The sequence below is a fragment of the Nipponia nippon genome, unplaced genomic scaffold (assembly GCF_047370975.1).
Source record: "Nipponia nippon isolate SJK-2023a ecotype South Korea unplaced genomic scaffold, ASM4737097v1 scaffold_2, whole genome shotgun sequence".
Taxonomy (NCBI): domain Eukaryota; kingdom Metazoa; phylum Chordata; class Aves; order Pelecaniformes; family Threskiornithidae; genus Nipponia; species Nipponia nippon.
The window spans coordinates 16922206-16945833 of NW_028262336.1; the positions used below are offsets into that span (position 1 = coordinate 16922206).

The window sequence follows — 23628 nt, forward strand, 5'->3', positions numbered from 1 at the left end:
AAGCCTGTTGCCTGCAACTTGAGTTTACAGATAGTACGTGTGCATCAGTGTTCTGGTTTGTGGCATCCGTTGCCTTGTTGGTTTGTTGTTTGTTTTGTTTTGTTTTTTCAAAGCAGACGTGCTTTCGTGTCTCTGTTGTATTTGAATGCAAGGGGTTACTTTGTCATTTACAAGCTCATCACTTCAGGGGAAGGTCTGTGCACTTTTGACTGCTCTGTAACTGCTAGGAGAGGCTTGCAGTACCAAGCTAAGTGATACTAGCTCTCCTCTGTACCCTGAGAAGAACTCGCGGATAACTGCCTATTATTTTTTTCTCCACTTTCCTTTTTTAGTGCAGAAGATGACTCTGATCGCAAGGTTCCTCACTAGGGCTGGAGGCAGCAGCCCCATTCTGGTGTTCCAAATGGCAGCTCTGGCGATGCTGGTATCAGGTAAGGAGGAGCCCTGGCAAGGAAAAGCATGCTGTTGGCACTTTTTTAATCCTGTTTAGGAGTTACTTGGTGTGGCCGAGAGATGCTGCCTGGGTTATGGGAAAGAAAGAATATCTATTGCAATAAGCTTCCAGCGGGGCATGCTCTGCCTGATGTTTTTCAGCCTTTTGTTTTCTCCATGCTGAATTTTGCCCAGGAAGCTAGGAGGTGAAATCTGATCCCAAAAGAAAGGTATTTTGAACCAGTCAGTATTTTTATATTATCTTTCCATGGAATAGTTCAATATTTGATGAAAGCAAAAACCTTCAAGTTGAAGTGAAAAAAACCAAACAGCTCCCCCCCCCCCCCCAATATCCCTCTTCCCTGATGCTTTCGCTTTCTTTTTTGAAGAAAGGATGCTCTTCTCATCTTCCATTTTTATGAAAACAGCAAAGCTAATAGAGAATATTCTGTTTGCATAATGCCTTTGCTGCAAGCTTTATCGTAGGAAACAGAGATTTTTCTTCCTCTCACATGAGGGAAAAAGTATTGTTTTTATTGTGGTACCTGTTATCCGGGGCACTCTGTGCACATCTGGAGCATGAGATAGCCCCTACTTTCACAGTGCATAAACAAATGGAGAAGTATGGTGAGGGAGGGGGAGCTGGCCTGGCACAAAGGCCAGTTCAGTTAATGGCTGCTGTCTTCCACCAGAACACAGTATGCTGGAAATCAGTTATGCCTCTGCCACAAAACACCTGCAAGAAGGAGAGACCCTGAATTTGAATTGCACCATCAAGCATCAACAGGATCAGTCATCACAAATGGAGGCTCACTGGTATAAAAAAGCAAAGAAGCAAAACGAGACTGGGTTTGGAAAGGAGATGGAAAGCTTGCAGCTCTCACAAAACTCAGACCCCAAGGCAAAAGTCACGTCCTTTCTGCATCTGAAAATTCAGAATGTCAGCCAGTCAGACAGTGGGAGCTATCAATGTAGGGCCAAAATACAGAATACTGTCCTAACTGCTGTGGGCCACTTTATTAGACTGAATGTAACAGGTAAGCCCTGTGTGTCCAGGAGCTTTCTTGCAGAGGGAGTTGGGAGATTGCATGGTTGTCTTTGAAGCAAAATTTGTACATGATAAAACCTGTGTTCATGAAGATGTATCCTCTCCTAGGGTGTGAAACTAAAAATGATTGCTGCCACACTGTGACATGTGAAATAAGTTTCATACTCCTCTGTCTCTTCGTCTGTGCATGCTAAATGCAAGACTGATGTGTGAAAAATGTTGGTGATTTGTTTTAGATTGGCTGTAGATCTCTCTGAGCTAATGGGAATAGTTTCCCATGGCATTTCTACTCCAAGCACCGTTACCAGAGCTGAAAGGAACTGGGTGGAAAAAGCAGTGTGGGAAAATGTATGTTAGTCTCGGGTTAGACGCAGGTCTGCCCCAGTTCACCTAGCATCTGTTCTGGGCTTATAGCCATAGTTACATTCACAGGCAGTAAAGTTATCTTCTCTAAAATGGAGATCTATGTGTTTTCTTAAATAGAAACCTTTGTGTATGCAAATAGTCTAGCCTTATCACCTCTTGAATTCGTTGTAGTGTATGTAGACCTCAGGGAGGGTTGATGCTTATAGGGAGTGGGACTTGAGATACAGCAGCCACCACTGTGAATTATTTTGCTTTTATTGAGGTGAAGTTTTTTTCTCTTGCTTCGTTACTTAGAAGAGAAAAAATACTGTGCAGAAAGACTGGGAAGGCTGAAACATACAGGAGCAGTGCCCTTGTGCAATCATTTCTATACAGGTCTTAACTGACCGTATGGCATGGTGTCCTCTACTTGTGCCAAGTGACTTCAGCTCCAAGCCTCCAGCAGAAGGGAATATCTACTTGGCCTAAGGAGCCGAGGTTTTCATCTGGTGGTCGTGGTGGTGGTGAGCTACTAGAGCTTTGTAGGTTGGTTCTGATCAGGGGCAGGCTGAGAAACCAGCTCATATCCCTTCCAAGCTGTTGTCCCAGTTTTGTGAAGATGTAGGGATTATATTCATCTTTTGCCGCCTTAAAATTTTCTCCAGCATATTTTGACTAAAAATAAAATAAAAATTACACCTTCAGTCACCTTTTTGGCACTAAGTTTTAGGTAAGGAAAGACGCAGTTCTGCAGACTTTTATTTGCATGTTGGTCATCGTTATATCAAGTGTGAGCATTGTCAATACCACAGAGAGGACAGAGCGTGACCCGGAACAGAACAAAGCTCGGAGGGTGGATTCTGAGCTGGAGATGATGTGGGCTGTGGCCATGATATCCTGGATAACTGTGTATGTCAAAGGTAAGAAGATACATATCTATCTATCTATATCTCTTTTCTGGAGATAGAGCTTATGATTTATTTTATAAAATCATTTTATAAAATCACAAGTCTCACAAGTGGATTTCTGGCATGGCCCTTGTATTTGATGACTCCCCCGTTCCCATCGTAATAATTCCATAGAGGTTAGTGGGCTAAAACTCCCCAGGCAGGAAGGTGAAAAGATCCCAACTAACTTGCATTGGTTTTGGTTCTGAGCGATTTTGCAGAAGGTGCAGCTGAGCTGGATTCCGGCCAACATCCACAGAAGTCACCTGGCCCAGTGTCCAATTCCTGGTTGTGCCAAAACAGAGTGCACTGAGCACAGGACCATGGTTTTATGAACTTCAGATGCCTCCTGTGTGGCCTTTTGGGAATATGTAGTTGTGTGCTAATGTGACATAAGGTATCTTGCAAATTAAATCCTGCACCTGAGCTCAAGCAGTTGATTTAGATGTGTGAAAGTCTCTCTTCTTGGCCAGACGACCCCTCAATATAACCTCTATGTGGTCTTGCATTAGTCACTTTTTGAATAAGCTTGTGTTTTATTAGTTTGGATTGGTACATTTTGCTCCTGAACACCGGTAGATTTTTTCTTTTTTTTTTTTTTTTTTTGTGTGTGTGCATGTGTTTGTCTCTTTTTCCACCCAAGGACTCGTACCATGAAGACACTGTGAAGTCTGAACTGCTTTGCTTAAACAAGATAATATTCCTGAGATGCTGTAAGAACAACTTCATTTTATTGCACATGATGAATGCCTGGGATTCACGCTGTGTTTCATGGCACACTTCAAGGTTTCCGGGGACTTATTTCTGGACTTCCTGGTACTGGTTTATTGGGATTATTCACTTTACCTGTTAACCCCATCCACCTCCTAGGCAGAGAAGAAGAATTTCTTCATGCCTTTTCTGGTTCTAGAATGGAAATTCTCTTGCATCTAATGTCAATTCTTCCAGGTTTTGCCTTCATTAAGGCAACAGATTTCTCAGTGTTGTGCTCTTTGAAATGAAGAGATGGTTTCTTTCCAGCTGTGCTTTCTGGGACTTGCCTCCCATGCAGGGAGGTTTTCCCTTTCTGCTACAGCTCTCTATGCAAAGAAGGATTTCCTGGGTTCTTCTCTCCTCTGAAACATCTTCTGACATATTTCTAGTCTATCCTCTGTGCTCTTCAAGTTGCTCTGAGAAAGCTTGAGGCCCTTAATCAACTCTCAGCAGCATGAGCTCAAGTGGGGGGGATGCACAGGAGGCAGAAACGAAGCCAGTGTCAAACTCACTGTTCTGCAAACAGAAACCAAAACCAGGCACATTGTTTTACCCTAATTGTGGGATGTTTTGAAAGGCTATTTTATCTGCAGTTTTTTAACTGTGTTGTGTCCCTCTCCCCTTTTCCAAGTATTTCTGTAAATTTGCCTTTTGTGTAAGGGCTTTTCTCTTAGGACTTAAAATTGGGTACCAAATGACAAAGGGAAGATGGTTACATCTGTATCTGTTTCTGTGGTTACTAAAGCTTGTCTTATGAGTGCTTCTGACCTCTGCCATGTTTTTTATACTTGGGTATGTGTGTAATGTTTTTGAATGTCAAAGCAGACACGTATCTTCTAAATAAATAAGTGATCATTTATCTCCTCATCACTTTGCCAGGTATCTGATTGTTTATCAGCTCTGAAGGGCTGCAATTGCTGCTGCTTTGTGAGCCTTTCCATCAAAGGCAGCCTGATTTTGGATTCTTGTTGAAATAAATGTGTATGTCACATCTGACAGAACCAGCTGCTAAGGGCATCCTTGATGCTGAGAAGCAGTAACAAGCGGTGTAAATGCCTCGCTAGCCGGGGGAAGGGGGAGGTGGGGGGGCCCAAGAAGAGGGTTGTAGGATCCTGTGTTTGGGGCTCCACTGAGCCAATTCAGACTGCAGATATTTTTAGCACTATTCTTCAGCAGTCAGCATGCTGTACAATTACACATCAACATGATGCTTCTCTTGTAGGTTGGTGTAGCTATGTTTCCACCTCCTGGCAACTATAAGGAATAGCTGAAAAGAGACTAAGGAGAATTATGGTTTTTTTTGCAAGGCACTAGAAGATGAAGTAGGAATTTTAAAGAGGCACTTCTCTTGAGCTCGAAGAGATTTTTAACTCTTCAAAGTTCAGAATTCTATGCTACGTATAAGCATAGAAGCCATTTCCAAATATTTTGCTTTGTAACTACTGTGAAAATGAGTGCTTGAGCTGAAAGGTCACAAATACAAGGTGCTTGCAGAAGGACTGTAAGTAATAAGACACCAGACAGACATTTATATTGAGGGAGGGAGCATGAGTGTATATCCATGGTAACCAGGGACATGAACACACTTAGGGAAACTCCAGTCTCTAAAATACCTATACATTCTGTCTATTAAGGACAACAATTGTTATAGAGGTACATACTGTTACAGAGAACTCGTAGTCAAGACTGCAGGCATTCTGTGAGATAAGTGCCCTTCAGTAATAAGAAACTGATATTTTTCCCAAATAAAAATCTCTTTCACAAGTCAGGATGACTTCTCCGTCTTTGACAACAGTGTAGCCAGAACTGGGTTTTCTTTCAGGAGCTGATCAGAAACCTACAGTGCCCGTTTCTTATTCTTTGCCAGGTCAATGCCATCTGGCTATTGCACAGGAAAGACCAAAAGTCCGTTTGGCAGCCATCTCAGAACTGCCCTGTGTGAACAGGAAAAAGACAAGCTTGAGCAGACAATGAAATACATATGTCTAGAACCTATAAAGAAATACAGACTGCTAGTCCAAAACTTCCAGATGAAAATGTCTTTTTCAGTGAAAACTGATTTTCAAGCTAACTGTTCATGTATTCAGCCAGGATCCCTTATGGGCATAATGAGATCACTGTTCCTTATGCCCTTGTTAACAGCATTACAGCTAGTTTGGAGAAGTTTTGTAGCACATGTACATAAGCCTGGTTGAGTAGAGGTACTGGACTCCAAAGTATTAAGTCTGGCCTTTGAATGAGGTTGTTTTCTTTGTTGTTCAGTTGCAGGGACTCCCATGTAAGCTGCAGTCAGTGTCTGCAATGTATCTTCTTTTACATGATGGATTGTCTCATTTGGGAAAATCACCCTATTCAGAGGGGCTTGTTGGAAGCCTATATAGTTCAAAGGTGCCTCTGGTGTATCCCTTTGGATGCATTTTTTAATTCCTTTAGCCAGAGGCTATTTATCATTACAGGAGTCGTAAACCAGCTCTGACAATAAACCATATAGAAGCAATGTGCAACCCAGATTTCTAGTGATGGAGACCTTGCAAACAGGTCAAATAACTTTTCCTGCGGTGTAGGAGTGCTGTGAAGTACGCAGCTCCAAGCAAGGAGCTGAGGAGGAAAAGAGGTGAGGAAAACTGGTGATGCAGCGCTGCCAGCACCGTTTTGCTCTCCTATCTCCATTTTGAAGATATCTGCTTGACTCTGGGCCCCAGGGCTGGAGACATCCCCTCTTTGGGAGGGGAGGAAGGCGGTGGGGGACTAAGCCTGGGCCACACCATGGGGCTGGATGCCCTGCTCTGGGGTGAGTTTCAATGGCTGCCTGCTGCTGTACATGGCAGGGCTGCCAGCAGTGAGGGCGTGCTGTGTCTGCCTGCGCAAGCTGGGCTTTTTGGCAGTGCCGCCCCTGGCAGCTGCTCTACTGAAAGTGTCCACTTTAATACGAGAGTTAAATGGAAAATGGTATATAATCAGTGACACAGCCTCATTAGCTGAGCATCCCTAGATACCTTGTCACTTAAGTGCAACAGCTCTAAAAGTGTGTGCAAAATGTTGACTCTATTAATTTTTATAAATATACATATATGTAGCAACACGCACACATAGACACAGCCACAGCACAGATACTTCCGGTAAATGAAGATGTTTTACATCTATTTTAAGTGAGTCCATAGCTGTGCGCCGTGGCACGGGCTGCATGGGCCCGAGGGCAGGGGGTGGGAGGAAGGCTGTGGTCTGCAGCATGAATGCATGCAGCAAAGGCCTTGTGGTGGGGAGCGGGAGGCTTCCTGAGTCCGCTTCTGACGCTTCCGGCACACTCCGTGCTAGCTGACTTTTTTTGCATCTTATTTTCCTCTCCCTCATTTGTTTTGTAGTGCCTTGTCTCAGCTTTTCACACAGTGCCTTAGGCCATTGAATAAGGAGCCAAAAGTCCTGATGTGTGCCTTCTCCCTGGCTGGAGCAGGCATTGCTCTGTCACCTGGTCCTCGGGAGCTTCCCCTCTGGGCTGTAGTTTAAGCCACTCTGGGAAGATGAGAAAATGAAGACCATTTACCAGCAATGCCCACAATCCTGTAACAACATCAACGTTTGCGAGAGCTGACCTGGCTTCATGTCACATTTTCCAACTGCAGAACACTGGTCTACAAAAAGGGCAGGCAGTTCAGGCAGCACAAACCTGAATAAGGACATGCCGTAGGACTGGGCTTCACCCTTCAACTCGTACCCTTCTGCATCATGCTCCCTCGCATCGAGCATAGAATCTGCCAGAAGTGCTGTTAACCCACTGCGTCACAGAAAGAAATGGGGTGAGAAGCTTGACTGGAAACCACTGTGGAGAATTTTCCTAAACCGCTAAGTGACACAGAGCTATAGGTGTGAAGCTGGCTCATAAGAAAGGGAGTTTATGACAGCAAAGAAGCCTGTATGGTGAGGAAGGAAACGGGTAAAGCAGAAGCATCCCCTTTGGTTTATTATACTGCAACAAAAGATTGTGGCAGTGATAAATGCCATCCTGACACTGGTGTCATGACTTCAGTTTGCATTTGAGAGGTGGGATGTGTAGTTTTTTCCAATATAGATATGGGTTTCTATTTCAGGTCTGCTTGTTATAGAACTGATTTGTTCCACTTGATGTAAAAATCACAGAAATGGAAGCCACTAGAAGAAAACTACTGAGCCTTCTCCTTTGCTATGTGATAACAGTATGGATTTCATATTTGGAAGTGTTGATCTAGCTGCTCTATAAGCATAGGAGACAAGGTTTTCCCTTCCTAAAAAAAAAAAAAAAAAAAAATCTACTTCTGTGTGATGAGTCTGAGGAGGGCCGAGTACGCAGCTCCTTGAGGCTGGAGTAGCTGACTCCCAGCTGAGTCGGTTGGGGGTTCCTGGGACTTCTTGCAGGATGTTCACAGCTCCCCATGGGAGGAGGAAGCTGCAGCTTTCAGAGAACATTAGCTTCCCTGGGGCGTGAAGGAGGAGGAGCAGTGAACAGCTGAAGGAGAGGGGCCTGGTAGTCCTGTGTCTCTACTCCTGCTTGGCACTGCCTAAACCATGGTTAGTGATGCTACACTTCAGATTGACGGATGGGTGAGGAAGGACCACCTGGGGTTTTATTTTGCTATACACCAGTTCTTCTGCTATTTCTGTTCTTTTTGAAGTGGGAATTATTTGAGGTTTGCAGTTTCTTTATGTGCAGTTCGAGTTGTGTGATGCAATTCCATCACATTTGGCTGTGGAGTGGGAGGCCAATACTGAAAGATGGGGAGGAAACTTTCATCTAGGGAGTCTGAGATACATACTGTTCTTACTGAAGTGTTTTGGGAGTTAAGTGTCCACCTATAAACCATTTCTTTTCTGTTCCTCTTTGAATACTTGTATGGGAGACTTTTTTTTTTTTGGATTACCCACAGCTCTGAAGGCAGTAATTGGACTTGCGGGTTGTTGGTTCTCAGGTTCTTCCTGGGAAACCAGCAACAACGTGCAGTAGGTCCACAAGAGGCAGGAATTAAAGTAGTTAAGGTCATGAACATCTCTGTTGTAGATAGATTTGTTTGCTGGAGTATTGGGATCGAGTGAGAAGCCCCTGAGGTTAATGACACATGAGTGGTAAGGGGATTCTGTAGGGCCAGGAGCAGAAGATGCTGAGCACGGCATGCTGGTCCAGTGACTGTGCAATTAGGGGAAAACGAGCTACAGTTAAAAAAGAAATCCTTTTTCTTGGTCTCTGAAAATTGCAATATAATTGCCGCTGGACATTTTAACCTGGAAGTGTCAGGTTTTAAAGGCTTCATTATCAGCAGTGCTTCCCCCATATGTTTGCTGACATTGGTGACAGCCGCAGATGGTTTATACCTGGGAAAGTCAAGCTGTTAGGTACATGGATTAGGTGTTTTTCCCATACGATGGAAAATGTAAAGAAAACGTCTTCTGTCGTTCTGAAAGGAAGAGAACAGGCTACTGGGGATGATGATGTTCTCGTTCATCCTTTGCTCCTATGCTCCGTTCCCAACACGGGGTCACAGTGCTTTCTGAAGAGGCTGGCTGTGAGGCAGCTACAGATGTGAGGTGTACAACTTGCCTCGTGTAATAACTTCATGGGATTAAGCTATTTTCTAGATGAGCTGGTTAAGAAGGTAAATATTTCTGAGAAGAGAGGAGATGCCCACCTGCTTTCTTGAACTGCAGCTACTAAAGATAAAAAAACCCAACCAACCAACCAACCAAACAAAAAACCCACCAAACAAAAATCCAGACAAAATACTCATCTGCTGTATGGCATTTTTATTTTTTTTTCTCTGGGGGAAAAACCCACTTTGTAATGTTAATATTAGCATTATTCTAAATATTAATATCTTGATGAATTCAACACACAGACACTACAAACCTCTGCCCTGCTGTGGAGGAAGCTTCAAACCTATTTACCTTCAGGTATACATTACCAAAACACTGTAATTTTACAGTTGTTTAGTATAATTTGTTCATAATTGTTTTGAGAGCTCCTTCTCTTAGGCTAGTTCTCTCTCTCTTTCAGAAAGCCATCTACCCTCTGTTTCCCAGTTCGTAGAGAAAGCTTTAGAGTTTTACGTATTTGGAACTGAATGAAACTAGCTCACGAACTGGATGGGTTGAATTTCACAGCTACAAACCATCTGTGGCTTCCACTGATGCCAGCAAGTATAAGACAAATAGAGAGCCTGAGAAGAAAATGCATTATGGAGGTACAGCTCCTCCAGTTGCTAACAGTGCTAGCAGTTGTCTGCTGTGCTAGTACAGGGCTTCATGGATGCATTTTCAGGGCCAGGGTATCTTTTGGAGAATAAAAATACCAGGAGGCTATAAAGGCAAACCAAAGGTCCGTTAGCCCAGCAGCATTTGCAGCAGTCAGCCGCAGATGGTGTCGTGGTTTAACCCCAGCCAGTAACTGAGCACCACACAGCCGCTCACTCACTTCTCACCCCGGTGGGATGGGGGAGAGAACTGGAAGGGTGAAAGTGAGAAACCTTGTGGGTTGAGATAAAGACAGTTTAATAATTGAAATAAAATAAAATAGAACAGTAGTAATAGTAGTAATAATAATAAAAATATAATAACACAATAATAATATACAAAGCAATTGCTATACAATACAATTGCTCACCACCCGCCAACCGATGCCCAGCCTGTCCGGGAGCACCGATCGCTGCTCCCCAGCCAACTCTCCGCAGCTTTATATGCTGCGCATGATGTCATACGGTATGGCATAGCCCTTCGGCCAGTCTGGGTCAGCTGTCCTGGCTGTGCCCTCTCCCAGCTTCTTGTGCACCTGGCAGAGCACGGGAAGCTGAAAAGTCCTTGACGAGTGTAAGCACTGCTCACCAACAACTAAAACATTGGTGTGTTCTCAACATTATTCTCATCCTAAATCCAAAACACAGCACTAGACCAGCCACTAGGAAGAAAATTAACTCTGTCCCAGGTGAAACCAGGACAGGTGGTTAAGGAGATGGCTAAGAACAGAGCAAGAATGCAACCTCTTCTCTCCTCCAAAAACTTTTCAGTTTCTGAGAATGAACAGCTTTGGGAATATCTACCTGCTGCCCCTTTTGATATGATTTGTCTGCCTCCCAGGGCATTCAAAGTCTTCCTATATTTTGTAACTTCATTTCGAGTGGAGGGACTTGAGGAATTCCCACGAGAGGACCATTGCTTGGGACAAACTGGGGCAGCAGTTGAGCCAAATCTGTCCCCTGAGTGAGGACTGCAGGCTGCTCCCAGACCTGGCGCAGAACTCTTCGCAAACGGTGAACAGGCTGCACAAAAGTAACCCAGGGCCTGGCCCCTGAAATGCACGAGGAACGCGGACCCACGGACGCATCTGCTGCTACATTTCTTCAGGTAACTCTTACAGCTCAGATGCCTAGCAGCTAGTGTTAAAACTTCAAGGAGAAATGGGAGAGCCTCTCAAATTGCCATTTGAACTGCTCCAGTTATTTATTGCAAATGCGGTACCAGTGGATAAGCCCAGCTTCCAGAGTTTCCCACGCTCAAAAGGACAGCTAAAAGTGGAGGCTGACCTGGGGATGTTGAAAATATGGCATAACCAGCACCTCTCACTTCAGAAAAGGTGTTGGCTGCCTGCAGGCTTCTGGGTCAGTTGCTATGTGGTTGGCAAGTATTCAGTGTAAGGGTTCCTGGCCTCCTGAGATGCCTGCCAGCCCTGTGTAGGCTGCAGGGACTCGCACCTGCAGAAACCATGGAGCTGAGTGACAGAGGAGCGTGGCTTTGAGGAGAGGCCTTGCTGGCGAGGTAGAAACATCGAATGCTTTGTAGTGGACGGTGCTGCTGTGTGGAGGCTCTGACCACTAAAAGTGTGGGTTTGGATTTTAAATAATGTAGCCTTGCTTTGAATATTCAGTCTTTACTGTTACCTTATCCTTGTACAAGAAGTGGGAGAGTTGACACAGCTGCATGCAACTGCTTCCTCTTCTTGCCGTCCTCTCCAGCCCTCCCCTGCCCAAAGACGCCAGGCGTTACAGAGAACAGACTTCTGAGGCAGGGTCTTCTCTACCCTTTAAATGTGCTTCTGCTGCAAAGCAGAGCCATACTTTGCTGAGCTAAGCATGGGAATGGCTATGTGACACATTGGTTATTTTTTAAAAAGTTGTGGTTACGACTGACTGATACCTGGTTCTTTATGATCTGCACCTTTTCCTCCTTCAGAGTGCATTGAAATATATTTCCATTATGTTGGACTTCTATTTATCTGACTTTAAGTTGGTGCTTTGCATAGCTCAAGGCTTGTAGCTTGTGTTTGATGTGTAATAGCAGACAACTTAAGGTTGTGGTTTGTTCTTCATGTCAGAAAGCAGTTTGTTTCCCTAGTTTTAACTGTGTTACATCCTCTTCAGGGGAGCGTACAACCAGATGGTTTGTTTTCACTGAGCTCTTTCAGAGGGGGAAGAGGCTATGTCTGTCTGTGAGACAAATCAGCTGCGTGTTAAGATCTCAGGAGCATCCATGAAAAGAAATTAATGAACTGTACAGCTGAAAACAGGGACTGTCTGGGATAGACAGTCCTAAGCTGACATAGTTGTCACTTCTTTGCAACTATATCTGGGCCCCCCGTGAGGACAGAGCAGGAGGGGAGCTCCAGGTACATCTTTGCAGTTCCCTGGTGCGCAGCAGCCTCCCCATAAGCAGCCAGGGACCGGCCTCCGCGTCGGAGCGGCTGCGTGCGCTAACGTCTCTCTTCTCATCCCCAGGATGGCAAGTATCGGAAAATTGGAGCACACTGGAGCTGCTGCTGTTTGTCTCTCATGCCCCCATGGCTGGAGGGCTCTTCTCCAGGCTGACAACCGGGTAACTCTCCTCCAGCCTCAGCGTTCATTGGGATGAATCTGAGCGTGAGCGGTGCCGTTCCCTAGCTGGAAGGCTGAGGCTAAGGGAAGAGTGGCACACATATTGCATGGTCTTGTGCCAGCTGCCACCGTCAAGGCTGAGTAAAAATTTTAATTTATTTTAATGTAGTTATTGATGCATTTTAATTCCATCAAAGGAAATAACACAAGACAATCTACAAATATTAATTTGCTACTTTTAAATGAATTTGATTCAGCTGTGCTTGGTTTCTCCTTTTTGGGTTTTACTTTGAGACTTACTCCTTGCTTACAGGCACAAGTATTCAAGGATTGTGAACCTTAAAAATTGCAGTCTAAATTCTGCGTTTCATACATGAATATTTAAACAGAGTAATATACTCTGTTCTTTCTGTAAGGCCCCATTTTTAATCATTAATGCCTGTTCTTTTGAGCAAATAAACCCCATATATATGAGACTTGTATGCATTTTAAAAAAAGATAGTTCTCTGGGACAAGATCCAATATGACAATATTCTGTTTATGAATATTTATAGATCCATCAAAATTGGTGAATATTGAATTTGTTGATGAACGTTGTGGAGGATATTTTTTTACTTTTCTTTTGAAAGGGACTGAAAAATTATTTGCAAATTGGGTCAAATTCAACACATAATTCTGGTCAAAAAGCATCTTTTTTCGTTTTTGGTTAAACATGTTCAAACTTTCAAACTTTTTGATTTAAAGCAACTTTTGCATGCATAATTTATCCAAATTACAAAAAAAAAACCCCAAAGTTTTTGACAGTATTGAATAACATGAAAAAACCCAAAATATTTCATATGTGGCGAAGATTTTAAGTGAATAAAAATTCAATTTGGGACTTTTTAAATGTAAGAGTTATGTTGCCTGTTGCGTGTTCGTGCAGAGTACCGATCAATGTGGTTGCACTGGCACTGTTTCCAGGTTGCAATGAAAGCTTTCCATCCAGATGCATCAGTGTTTTGTTAGAACTGTACAGAAAACCATCAGGCTCTTGTCTGAATGTGCATACGTATTGCATCATTGTGCTTAAGAAAACACTATTGCCTCTTGCACTTGGCTTGCGAATGTGGCAGCATTTGCTCTTTCTGTGCCACAAGCGTGGCAGTGTTCTGGTTTTTCTTCTGTGCACCAGGTGTCCTCACTTGGTATACTATACATTTAAAATGAAATTTTGAATGCTGCGTAATTGAAGCCTGTTACTTTTACAGCAATTGATACCAGATGAGGATTTAGGTTTCTGTGTGCACAGTGAACCCTGGCTGCCTTTCCTCCTCCTCTCAGCATGTACTGAGAAACATGCTTGTATTTAAATACGGGTGTGAACGCTGCGTGATCTAAACAGCCCAGAAAGAAAGTCCTGTTGCAACACATATGACATTTCTGAATCAACCATCACACAAAGATATTTTCTTGTCTGCTGCATATTGGGTTTTGACTTGAGAAAGAAAACAATGTATCAGTATTTCTCATGGGATGGAAACACAATTTTCCAGTCATCTCTAGCTGCGAGTGACTGATTCGGAAAGTAAAAGATTAAACAGAAACAAATGGCGGCATAAAGGAGAGAATGACAAAGGCTCTACCAAGACGACAATTTGAGGGAATGCAGAGGTGAGTGATGGAAAATGAGATAGCTTTATGGGCAGGCTACAGGGAGCCTCAAGGCAAAAGTGCGGCCATTGATTCCTGACAGTAACATCAGAAAACTGCAGTCAGGATATGGCTGCCGTGGTGTTGTGGAAACAGGCCTGCGCTCCGCGACCTCGGCTTTATCCCCCAGCTGGCTGGGGGCACAGAGGTGCCTTGGTTGTGAACCTTTCTGCAGTGACAGAACCAGCATGAGTACCTACTGCAGTAGGGTGCTCCTCCTTGAGACCTGAGCAGAAGAGGTTGGGAGTTTGACTGTGGGAATACACAGGTATATTGTTCAGTACAGGGTAGTGCAAGTTTGCCATGCCAAATTGGGGTCATTTATATATGATATCTGGCCATAGGAAAGTATCAGTGATGTTCTTAGCCAAATCCATGTTCAACCAAGAGCTGAACGGGTTTACATCAAAATTCTCCACTGTGAACCATATATGTTTTCATAGGAAAGATTTTGGATAGCATGGAGTTCTGCTTTTTTGTGTGAACTAGAAAACAATGTGTTGGGATGACAGCACTGTCTCAATCTTACCAATGATGCACTGCCCTTTTGCCAAAAAGGAGCTAGCAATTTATAAGATATGGTTTGTTAAAAAGTATATATAGTTGCAGAATAGCATAAGTTATTAGATGCCTCTTTAGTTCATTGTGTCTATGAAAGCCGGAAAAAAACTCACGTGTTTTTGATCTCTTGCAATAGGATGGTTGCCCTTTTTGTTCTACTACAGAAGTGGAGTTACTCTTCAAGAAACTAAAAACATGCAAAGGTTAGGAATCATTTCTTTGTCAAATAGTTGAAGTCTAGATCCTGAATTTTCCTATATGTGCTGTTACCTTGATTTTTCACAAAGAGTTGTAATGTGTGCATGGTTGCTCTTGCAAAACCTTTTTTTCATCTTCTGCAGGTAAGTCTGTGAAGTGACAGTAAGCGGTCTGTAGCTATTTTTGTGCTAGCTAGCTGGGCATGAATAGTGAGCAGCTGGAGATGCCTGTAAAATGGTATCAGAGATCCTGGATTTTTAAAACTTGTTTGTAAACAGTGGTGTGTTTTTATTGTCAAAACCCTTTTTTCTTTACTTTCTTCAGTACAAGAATGATACTTGACATGGGGTCTTGTTTAGAACTTCTGTTTTCAAAGGAAACCTCTGTTTTACTACGTGTTCTCTTTGAAGGGATGTGCACAACAGTTTGTGACTCCATGCCATTTTCTTGGCCTTTACGTTCTGCAATGCTGATTCCTTCTGCTAAAGATGGCTCAGACATGGGTGGTTCTGGCTGCACTCCTTTTCTTGCTAATCAATCTGGCTGAAGGGCCAGGTAAGCGAGAAAGATCCAAACCAACATGCAGCACTCTTTGGTACTCTGTATTTCCAACTCGCCAGTACACTGAAACTTTGCAGTTTATCAGGGGAAATTTTGCTTATTGTTTAATGTGAATGCACAGAGTGATGTCAGCTCAGCTGGCAAAATAATCGTGTCCCTTGCAGAGTGGAACAGGATGATATATCTGATAGGAATCCAAAACAGATCACCTGAAGACCCATCTCCTGTTCAACTGGGACAATATCAAGAGAGCGATGATTTCTGGTAGAAAAGGGATCTACATATGCCCTGTACTAAATATGCCTCGGGAACTACTGCACCAAATGCCCTTGGGTTTTAACCTTGTTACAGGTGTATGTTCCACTGCTATCCCTGGTTTTACTTGCACTTTAACCAAGGTACCTAATTCAATAACATAAGTTTTTTTAAAGAATAGTTTCCTTAAGGGTGAAACTTGCCCTCCTCATCAGTTTTTCAAAGCCCATATAAAGTGATAGAAATCTGTTGCCTAAAAAAAGATGGAGGACTTGCAGCTCACTAGCATGCATCACATACCTACACAGGGTCCACAGCAGAAAGGCAACATCTCCACTGCATTTCCAGACTTCAAAGAGTGACAGCAGGAAGCTGGACCTGGAAATGGAATACTACTTCTATGTGTCTGTACAGAGCAATGTGTCCTCAAGACTGCCAGTACAGCAAGGAAGTAGAAATTTTTAAGTGTGATGAAGCCAAGAGTTTCCTATGCTTTGACGATGGCTGTAGCATCATTTTTAATGTCTTTTTCTTCTTATGTAGCTTACAACATGGTGAGTGTGGAGGCTGGTCATGAGGCTGTGTTGAATTGTCCGTACGTCTCCAAGGTGTGTTTGCTAACGGTGATGTGGAAGATGAAATGCAGCATGTGCTGCTTGTTGGCCTATAGAAGTGATCACAATGAGACAAGAAGTTAAGCTGCAGTGAGAGAATGATGTGGAAATATTCACCTGACAGCGACCCTGCTCTTTGTATTTACCCTGTGAACCTCGGTGATGAGGGAAATTACACCTGTGAAATTGCCAGCAGTGCAGGGAATATTCTTTTTTCTCTTCTCTGTGACAGGTAAGACACACCTTGTGTTTTTTTTTTCTTTTCTTTTGTGTGTGTGTGTGTGTGTGTATAGAGATAAAATTATTTGATTTGGTGGTAAAAGACCGAATTCATTTTGGATGCATACTGAAATTGAAAACGCAGAGGTAAGCTGATTTAGTCTGGCTATTTGGAGAGGGGAAAAAGGCATGAGGAGTTACACAATAGGACTTGACTGTTCTGTGGAGAAATAATCTGAGGGTTTTGTGTTTGTTTTTTTAACTACTTCTGACTCATGAATAGGAGAGGTTTGAAAATGCACAAATCCAACAGCCTGCATAGTTTCTGAGATAGATGCTGAACCAAAATTCACAATGAGGTCAATGTGTGTTTTGTCTGGGTAAGAGCTGAATAGGAAGGAAGCAAAAGTTTCAGGACACTATCTGGAAATATTTCACTCTTCCAGAAACACTGAAGGCTGTCTATAAGATTGCATCACTAAAATAAAAATTAGTCTATTTTCAACATAGGCAGGAACAAAAGAATATTAGAAAACATAATGAATACATCAAGTCATCTTTTTCAGATAGTTAGGTAAACTATCTCCAGGTTTCCATAAATTAAAAAAAAAAACCAAAACCCCTACGAGAAGATTTTGTATACTGGCCATATTAGTTAAGCCTTCTGAATATAACTAAAAATTATGGGAAATGAATTTTGGAACTCTATAATTGCTATTATTGATTTTTGTCACTTGATTTTTTTTTTTTTTTTGTTCTTCCCTGCAGGGTCTTGCTTTTCTGATAATGGCTTAGGTATTGTCTGAGCCTTTGCCTGTTTTGTCAAATGCAGAATACGAGTTGTTGGACTTTAGGCAGAAGAGTTTTGTCCGATTCCTCCTTTATTTTCCCTGCTATAAAATTCTTGATTCTACATACCTAATCTCCTAAATATTTTAGCTGGAGCTTCAGCAAGCTGTGTTTTCTTCAGTATGTGCACTGACATACTTATAAATCTTAATTTAATCCACTCCTCTCTGTCATCCCATCTTCTGTTACTACTGTAGTTACCTTTTGGAAAACATGAGGAAGCAGTACTTTTAGATGCAGCTAGCTAGTTTTGGAGATACTCACCTTGGACTTTTTGATGTATTTTTTTCCCTAAAGATCATCGGTGCTAATATTCCAAATTATTTTAAAATCTCTTGAATGGCCATGCAAACTAAAAAATACCACCTATTTTTCAGTTTCTCAGTTGGTGATTTTATACTGAACTAGAAATAATGGTTGTGGACTTTTTTTTTTTCTTCTTCTGTAGTCCCTTCTACAGTGACTCTGACCTGTGACAAGAGCAGGGTGTCTGTCTGTCAAGCACCTGCTGGAAAGCCAGCTGCTGATATCTCCTGGACCCCTGCAAGTAATCACAGCACCGAGGAAGAAGTCAGTCACTCCAATGGGACAGCGACCAGAGTGAGCTACATAGGCTGGGTCAACAGCACGCTTTCCGCCATCACCTGCCTGGTTACCCACCCAGCTAGAAACCAGACCTGTCATGTAAATAACAGTATTCTGTAATTTCTCTTCATTGTGCTCTTGGGCTTCTCTGTGCTGTTCTATGCAGCTGTTCCCACTGAATGCCAGGGCTCTGCAGACTGTTGAATGGGGTGACAGGCCAAAGTTCTAGTGCATGTTGATGGAGAAATGAACAATTTTGTGTTAGTCAGTTGAAACCAAATGTTTTGTAGCATTGTATGGGCTGCCGTTCTTCATGAACTGCTCCAGCATGCGTTCTTTGCACAAGGTGCAGTCCTTCAGGAACAGACTGCTCCAGCCTGGGTTCCCTTGTGGGACCACAAGTCCTGCCAGCAAACCTGCTTCTGTGTAGGCTTCTCTCCATGAGGTCACAGGCCCTGCCAGGAGCCTGCTCCAGCATGGGCTTCCCACGGGGTCACAGCCTCCTTTGGGCATCCACCTGCTCCGGCGTGGGGTCCTCCAGGGGCTGCAGGCGGATATCTGCTCCACCATTAACCTCCATGGGCTGCAGGGGGACAGCCTGCTTCACCATGGTCTTCACCAGGGGCTGCAGGGGAATCTCTGCTCTGGACCTGGAGCACCTCCTCCCCCTCCTTCTTCCCTGACCTTGGTGTCTGCAGGGCTGTTCCTCTCACATATTCTCACTCCTCTCTTCTGGCTGCTGCTCTGCAGCAGGTTTTCCCCCCTTCTTAAATATGTTATGCCAGAGGCGCTACCACCGTCACTGACGGGCTCAGTCTTGGCCAGTAGCAGGTCTGTCTTGGAGCCAGCTGGCGTTGGCTCTATCGGACATGAGGGAAGCTTCTGGCATCTTCTCACGGAAGCCACACCTGCAGTCCCCCTGCTACCAAAACCTTGCCACTCAAACCCAATATGCTGCTTCAGTGACCTTTTTAATCACTGATGACAGAAAAGTTGCTTTCAACAGCCACCACGATACAGCTTACTAATTTTTTATGTGAAGCTTTGAACCCACGGAGTTGAATTTTGTCCAGCTTCCCACAGTGGTGATGGTCTGGAGAAAAATTCCTTGGAGAATGTCTGTCTGTGACTTTCAGGTGACCTTTCCCAGGGCCAAAGGTAGTAAAGGGTAAAATTCAGCTTCCTTGCTGGCTGTGCTGGACCTGTTAGAAGTCTATGCCAGTAGGAAAAAGGGATAAAGAAAACAATAATGTGTTCGAGACCAGGACGTAAAAAATAAGAATTTAACCTATGAGTGTAACTGTATACGAAGAAAGTCTTTCAACAGCTGAGGGCAGCTAAAGGAGAACTCTAGAGACACAACGGCTGTGCACCTTGCCCCATCAAACCATTTTAATTTCCTGACATCCTACTTTCAGCTTTCTGGTTACGTAAATTGGCACATGGGTCGGCAGTACCATTTTGCACTAAGTGGGCTTTTTTTTGTCTGTGCTTTGAAGTTTTTTGTGTATTCTTCACTAAAACATGTAATTTCATTGCAACATGTCTGCTCTGACGAAAGTCCCATTTATTTCTACGTGTCCTTGGAGGGGGGAATGAGAAACAGTGTATCTGGGAGGGTGTCTAGTGTTTGGAAGGCCCTATCTTCATGTATGTTCAGAGTATCTGAGTAATTGTTTAAGCACCAGATCAAGAGTGGAGTAGTGCGTTTCCTGCCTAAGAATACTATAAATTACATTTACAATGCCAGTGGTTAAGCTGAATTTTAAATCTCCCAAAAGTTAATGTTTTCAAATTTCTGCTTCACTGAGTAATCTTAACTCTGACCTTTTGCTTAAGAATGTGTATTGCCCTTGATGGCAGAAACCTGTCTCATTAAAGATCAGATGAAAAGAGATGGGCATTTTACAATGAGGGAAAAGGGTGCACTTCCTTATGCTGTATTAAAGGCAAACACAGCTATGAAACTTTTATTTCTTAAGTTGCAGTTCAAACATTCAGAAGCTAGGAAAGAGCAACGATACATTTGCCACCACAACTTTTACTTCCTCTCTAATTCCAGTGTGTCGTGATACATACTTAACAGCATGATAATACGGTGCTCGTCCCTCAGGGCTTCTGCCTCATTTAATGCACATTGAAAGAGCAATTATTTCATATTTTGTTTTCTGCTCACGGTTAAATTAATGGCCGTGTGCCTTGTTTGTTGCAAACTAGTCAAACAGTGCTCTGAAGTTAGAATGATTAATTTCCTGATACGCACTTCCATGGCATTCAGGACAATTTGACTGACGGGAGTGGGAGTTGCAGAGATCAAAGTCAAAAGCTTCCAGCAATTTTAGGTGCCTAAATTGGATTGCCTGTGGCCTGCCCATTTTTTTTTGTGGTTTTTTGTTTGGTTTTGTTTTTTTTCCAGAGAAGTTAGCATTGTTCGTTATCATCTATTTTGCTGAAAATACCGACATTTCAAAATCTGTTTTCAATCACATTAAGAAAAAAAATTCAAATGGCTGCCCTGTTTAGGCTTTATGAAGGCGGTTGTTGCATCTCTCTGTCAGTTCAGGTTTCACCCTCTGTGCCCTACCCCTTTGCTCACAGAGCTGTGAGAAATAACTTCCCAGTTTCTTTGCAAAAGTAATGTTGCCTACCAGGTTTCTTCTGGTCTTGTTTTTTGTTTGGACTCTATAGGGATGATGGTTCCATAAAATTCTACCATGCAATATAATGGTATATGTTTTTCTTTATATTGCAGACTGTGAACTTCAGACCATCATGTGAGAAAACAGCTGCGGTCAAGCCTCCTGTCTTATCAGAGAGTATCTATCAGAATTACAATCCAAGAATGATATATATGAACTATTAACAGTGTAGGCACAGTACCAGCTCAGCTACTAATGATACCCAATTACTTGAACTTGTACTTCAGCTAACAAATGTCAGACCTTGCCGCATAGCAGGCCAGCAGAACGCTCAAAACTGCCCCACAAAAGCCTTTGTCTTTCCTGAAGGCAGTGGGAGAGAGCAACCTGTTTTAGTAAATTCTTTCTTTCTTTCTCTAAATATCAGTACAGCTCTTGAAGCGTTTGAAACTTTTTAAAGACTGATTTGGGGAAATACCTATCTGAATTTTGTTTGAAAATGGACTCTGAGATATGTGCTGTCTGTCCTCAAATCAATAATTGACATATTTCTGTGCCAATCTAACAGACTGCTGTTGAAAAAGTAGCACTTTTTACAACTGGATTCTCTTTGCAATTTTGTGTTGGAAACGAGGAAGTGACACAGGGGACTCAAAACATAGGAGGTCAAAGAAATGCATCTAGCAGAAATAAGATTTTTTTTTTTTTTTTTCCTGAGTATATAGTTATATGTGGCAGATGACAATCTTGTATTTGTCATCTTTGTTTACTTTTTAATTTTTTAATCTATTTCTTTTTTAATTAAGCTTTGTTTACATTGATAATGGAAGAAAAAAGCCAATTTGAAATTGTACTTGATAGGGAAATGAGAGAGCGCAATGGGAAATTTTCTAAGATTCATTTTAAAGCAAATGTGCGAATGTGTAAATATTTACCTAAATGATTTCTGAGGCTATTTGGGTAAATGTTTATTGACCATTTTCTTAGAAGCTGAGATCACAGCATGGTTTTACTGAGAACAGAAGTGTGAAGTAAGTTGTGAAAAATGCAGGTGGTGTGCTTGTTTAAAACAAACAAAAAACCCCTAACCAAATAATTTATTTCTTCTCGTCCTCGTGCCCCCAGGCTGACACCCCCCCCCCCCCCCAACTGGTTGTTAATTTCAGTTTTCATTCATCAGATTTGCCAAACCTTCCAAACCCTAATGCAGCAGTAAGTATACTCAAATGTGTGTTTTGAATGGCCTTTGCTGGCTCGTCGCTGGAGGAAGTCATCTCTGCTCCTTCAGTGTTCTTAGGCGTGCGGATCTCCTGGTGCCTTTTAATTGCACTTCACTTTATCACTTCTAAATTGACATGGGTGGGCACCTACTGACATCGCTCCAGCCTTTCATTTTAGTCAGAAAGGCATGAAGAGCAACTCTCTGCATTAATGAAAAGTGCCCACAGAAGGTAGTCCATTCATGCCTGGTAACCGAGGAAAGCCTTTCTTGTGGTGTTAAATGTCAATGATGGGTCACTATCTCAGAGCTGTGTACAGCTTCTTCATGTCACCTGTGGGGAAGGAGACGCACCTTTTCATGTATACAGCCTCTGGGAGAAATAAGTGACAGATAGCTCAGAATTAGTGAAAACAGGTTTTCAGTGATGGAAAAGGAAAAGCGTTTTGTAGCTCTAGTGAAGTCTGCGGCAGTGCCTTAGTCTAAGGAAGCGGTTTCCCAGTTCTGCTGGCCTATGGCTGGTAGTGCATCATGGGCATGATCCAGCACCCTTTTTTGTCCTCCCTGTCAGCCTGGACCTTTCACAGTCATGGTGTTGTCAAGGAGTTGGTTGTGATGGGAAGCCTCTGAAATAGGGGAAAGATGTCTTGTTGCTTAGCCCAGTTGGGTCAAAACCTGGCTTCCTAGGCTGGTGTTGCTCAGTGTGATAAGTGAGCATGGATCGTTCTTGTGGACAACCACAGCAATTTAGGTCTGTCTTCTTGTTCAGAAGCTGGACCACTGCAGCCAGACCTACGGATGTTGAAATGAAGAGTTAGGCTGTGGAGCAGTCTGCTTTTGGCAATCATGGTGCACGTGTGTTGTGATTTTTAGGGTGCAAAGCAAGAACTTTTCATAATTCCTTTGCACTAAATGAAATGTTGAAGAGTAAGAGCTAATGCAGACAGCCAGGGAGCTGATAGCATGGCGGGGAAAACGCTCTGGAGAAACATCACTCTGATAATTAGCCCTGGCTGAAAAGCATGGTTTCTGTGCTCATGATTTTATTTTCCCCTTTAATTTGCATTTGGTGGAATTGGTCTAGTCACCTGCAGCGTGTCAGCATTTCCTGGAAATTCTGAGTAGACTTTGTTTGACGCACTGAAACAAGGTGCTCTGGCAATGAGATAGGTCCCTTCATGCTGCAGGTATTCAGTGAAATGGGCTCTCCTGGTGGTTCCACAGCTCTTAACAGCCATGTGAAGTATGGTTTGCCTGATTTCTTATTTCTGGGATGGCCCAAGAGCCAGTAGTGCTGCAGCCTCTCAGAAAATTAGCTTACAGCATTGTAGCCTAGTCAGGCTTTGATCATCACCTGTTTTCTGCCAACAAAAAGCTTGAGTTATCAACCCGCAGCTCAGGCAAACCCGTTGCAGGCACTAGAAGGCCTCAGCTGCCTAATTGTTGTATCTTCCTTCTGCAATAAAATTGGCCCTCATGCTTTTCAAGCTCGTTGTGTATGATTAATGAAACTTATTAGGCCAAAGAGAGTAATGTGGCTAGTGGGGGTGATTGTAAGAAAGGCTGGGACATGAATAATGCTTCTAGGTAGAGCATAATAATTGAACAATCTCACTTAATTTTCTGCTCATCTTTTGTATGTGTTATAATACTGGCACAAGCGGTAGGTAGTTTCAGATACAGAGTTTGCTTCTTTTTTAGCTGCCTGCAATTCACTGGAACTGTTGACCGCAGGAGTACGTATTACACCCAAGCTGCCAAGAGGTGATAAATATTCTAGTGGGCCTGTCAGCTCTGCTAATAGCATTGTCTTTGAAAGGAGGAAGATGGGATTAGCCATGCCATAGGCCCATGTGTATGCTCAGAAAGGAAGCCCCTGCTGCTTG

The 23628-nt window shown here is 43.0% G+C and overlaps 1 protein-coding gene and 1 pseudogene across 10 annotated transcripts in view; both read left to right on the forward strand.

Moving 5' to 3' along the window:
* GPHRB (golgi pH regulator B) overlaps positions 1-4401 on the forward strand; it is a 47072-nt gene extending 42671 nt beyond the window's left edge. For 4 of the 9 annotated variants that reach the window (XR_015704527.1, XR_015704529.1, XR_015704533.1 and 1 more), the window contains 4 exons: positions 333-431; positions 1125-1469; positions 2638-2745; positions 3416-4401. The gene's annotated coding sequence lies outside the window, so the exon portion shown is untranslated. The other 5 variants (XR_015704531.1, XR_015704528.1, XR_015704532.1 and 2 more) reach the window with 5 other exon arrangements.
* A 1839-nt stretch (positions 4402-6240) lies between these two features.
* On the forward strand, positions 6241-23125 carry LOC104015009 (cell surface glycoprotein CD200 receptor 1-A-like; annotated as a pseudogene). The gene is made up of 10 exons (XR_015704632.1): positions 6241-6316; positions 6888-7319; positions 10621-10887; positions 12255-12491; positions 13601-14003; positions 14740-14806; positions 15212-15356; positions 16161-16456; positions 17748-17983; positions 20637-23125. The product of XR_015704632.1 is annotated as a cell surface glycoprotein CD200 receptor 1-A-like (transcript).
* Positions 23126-23628: the final 503 nt, after the last annotated feature.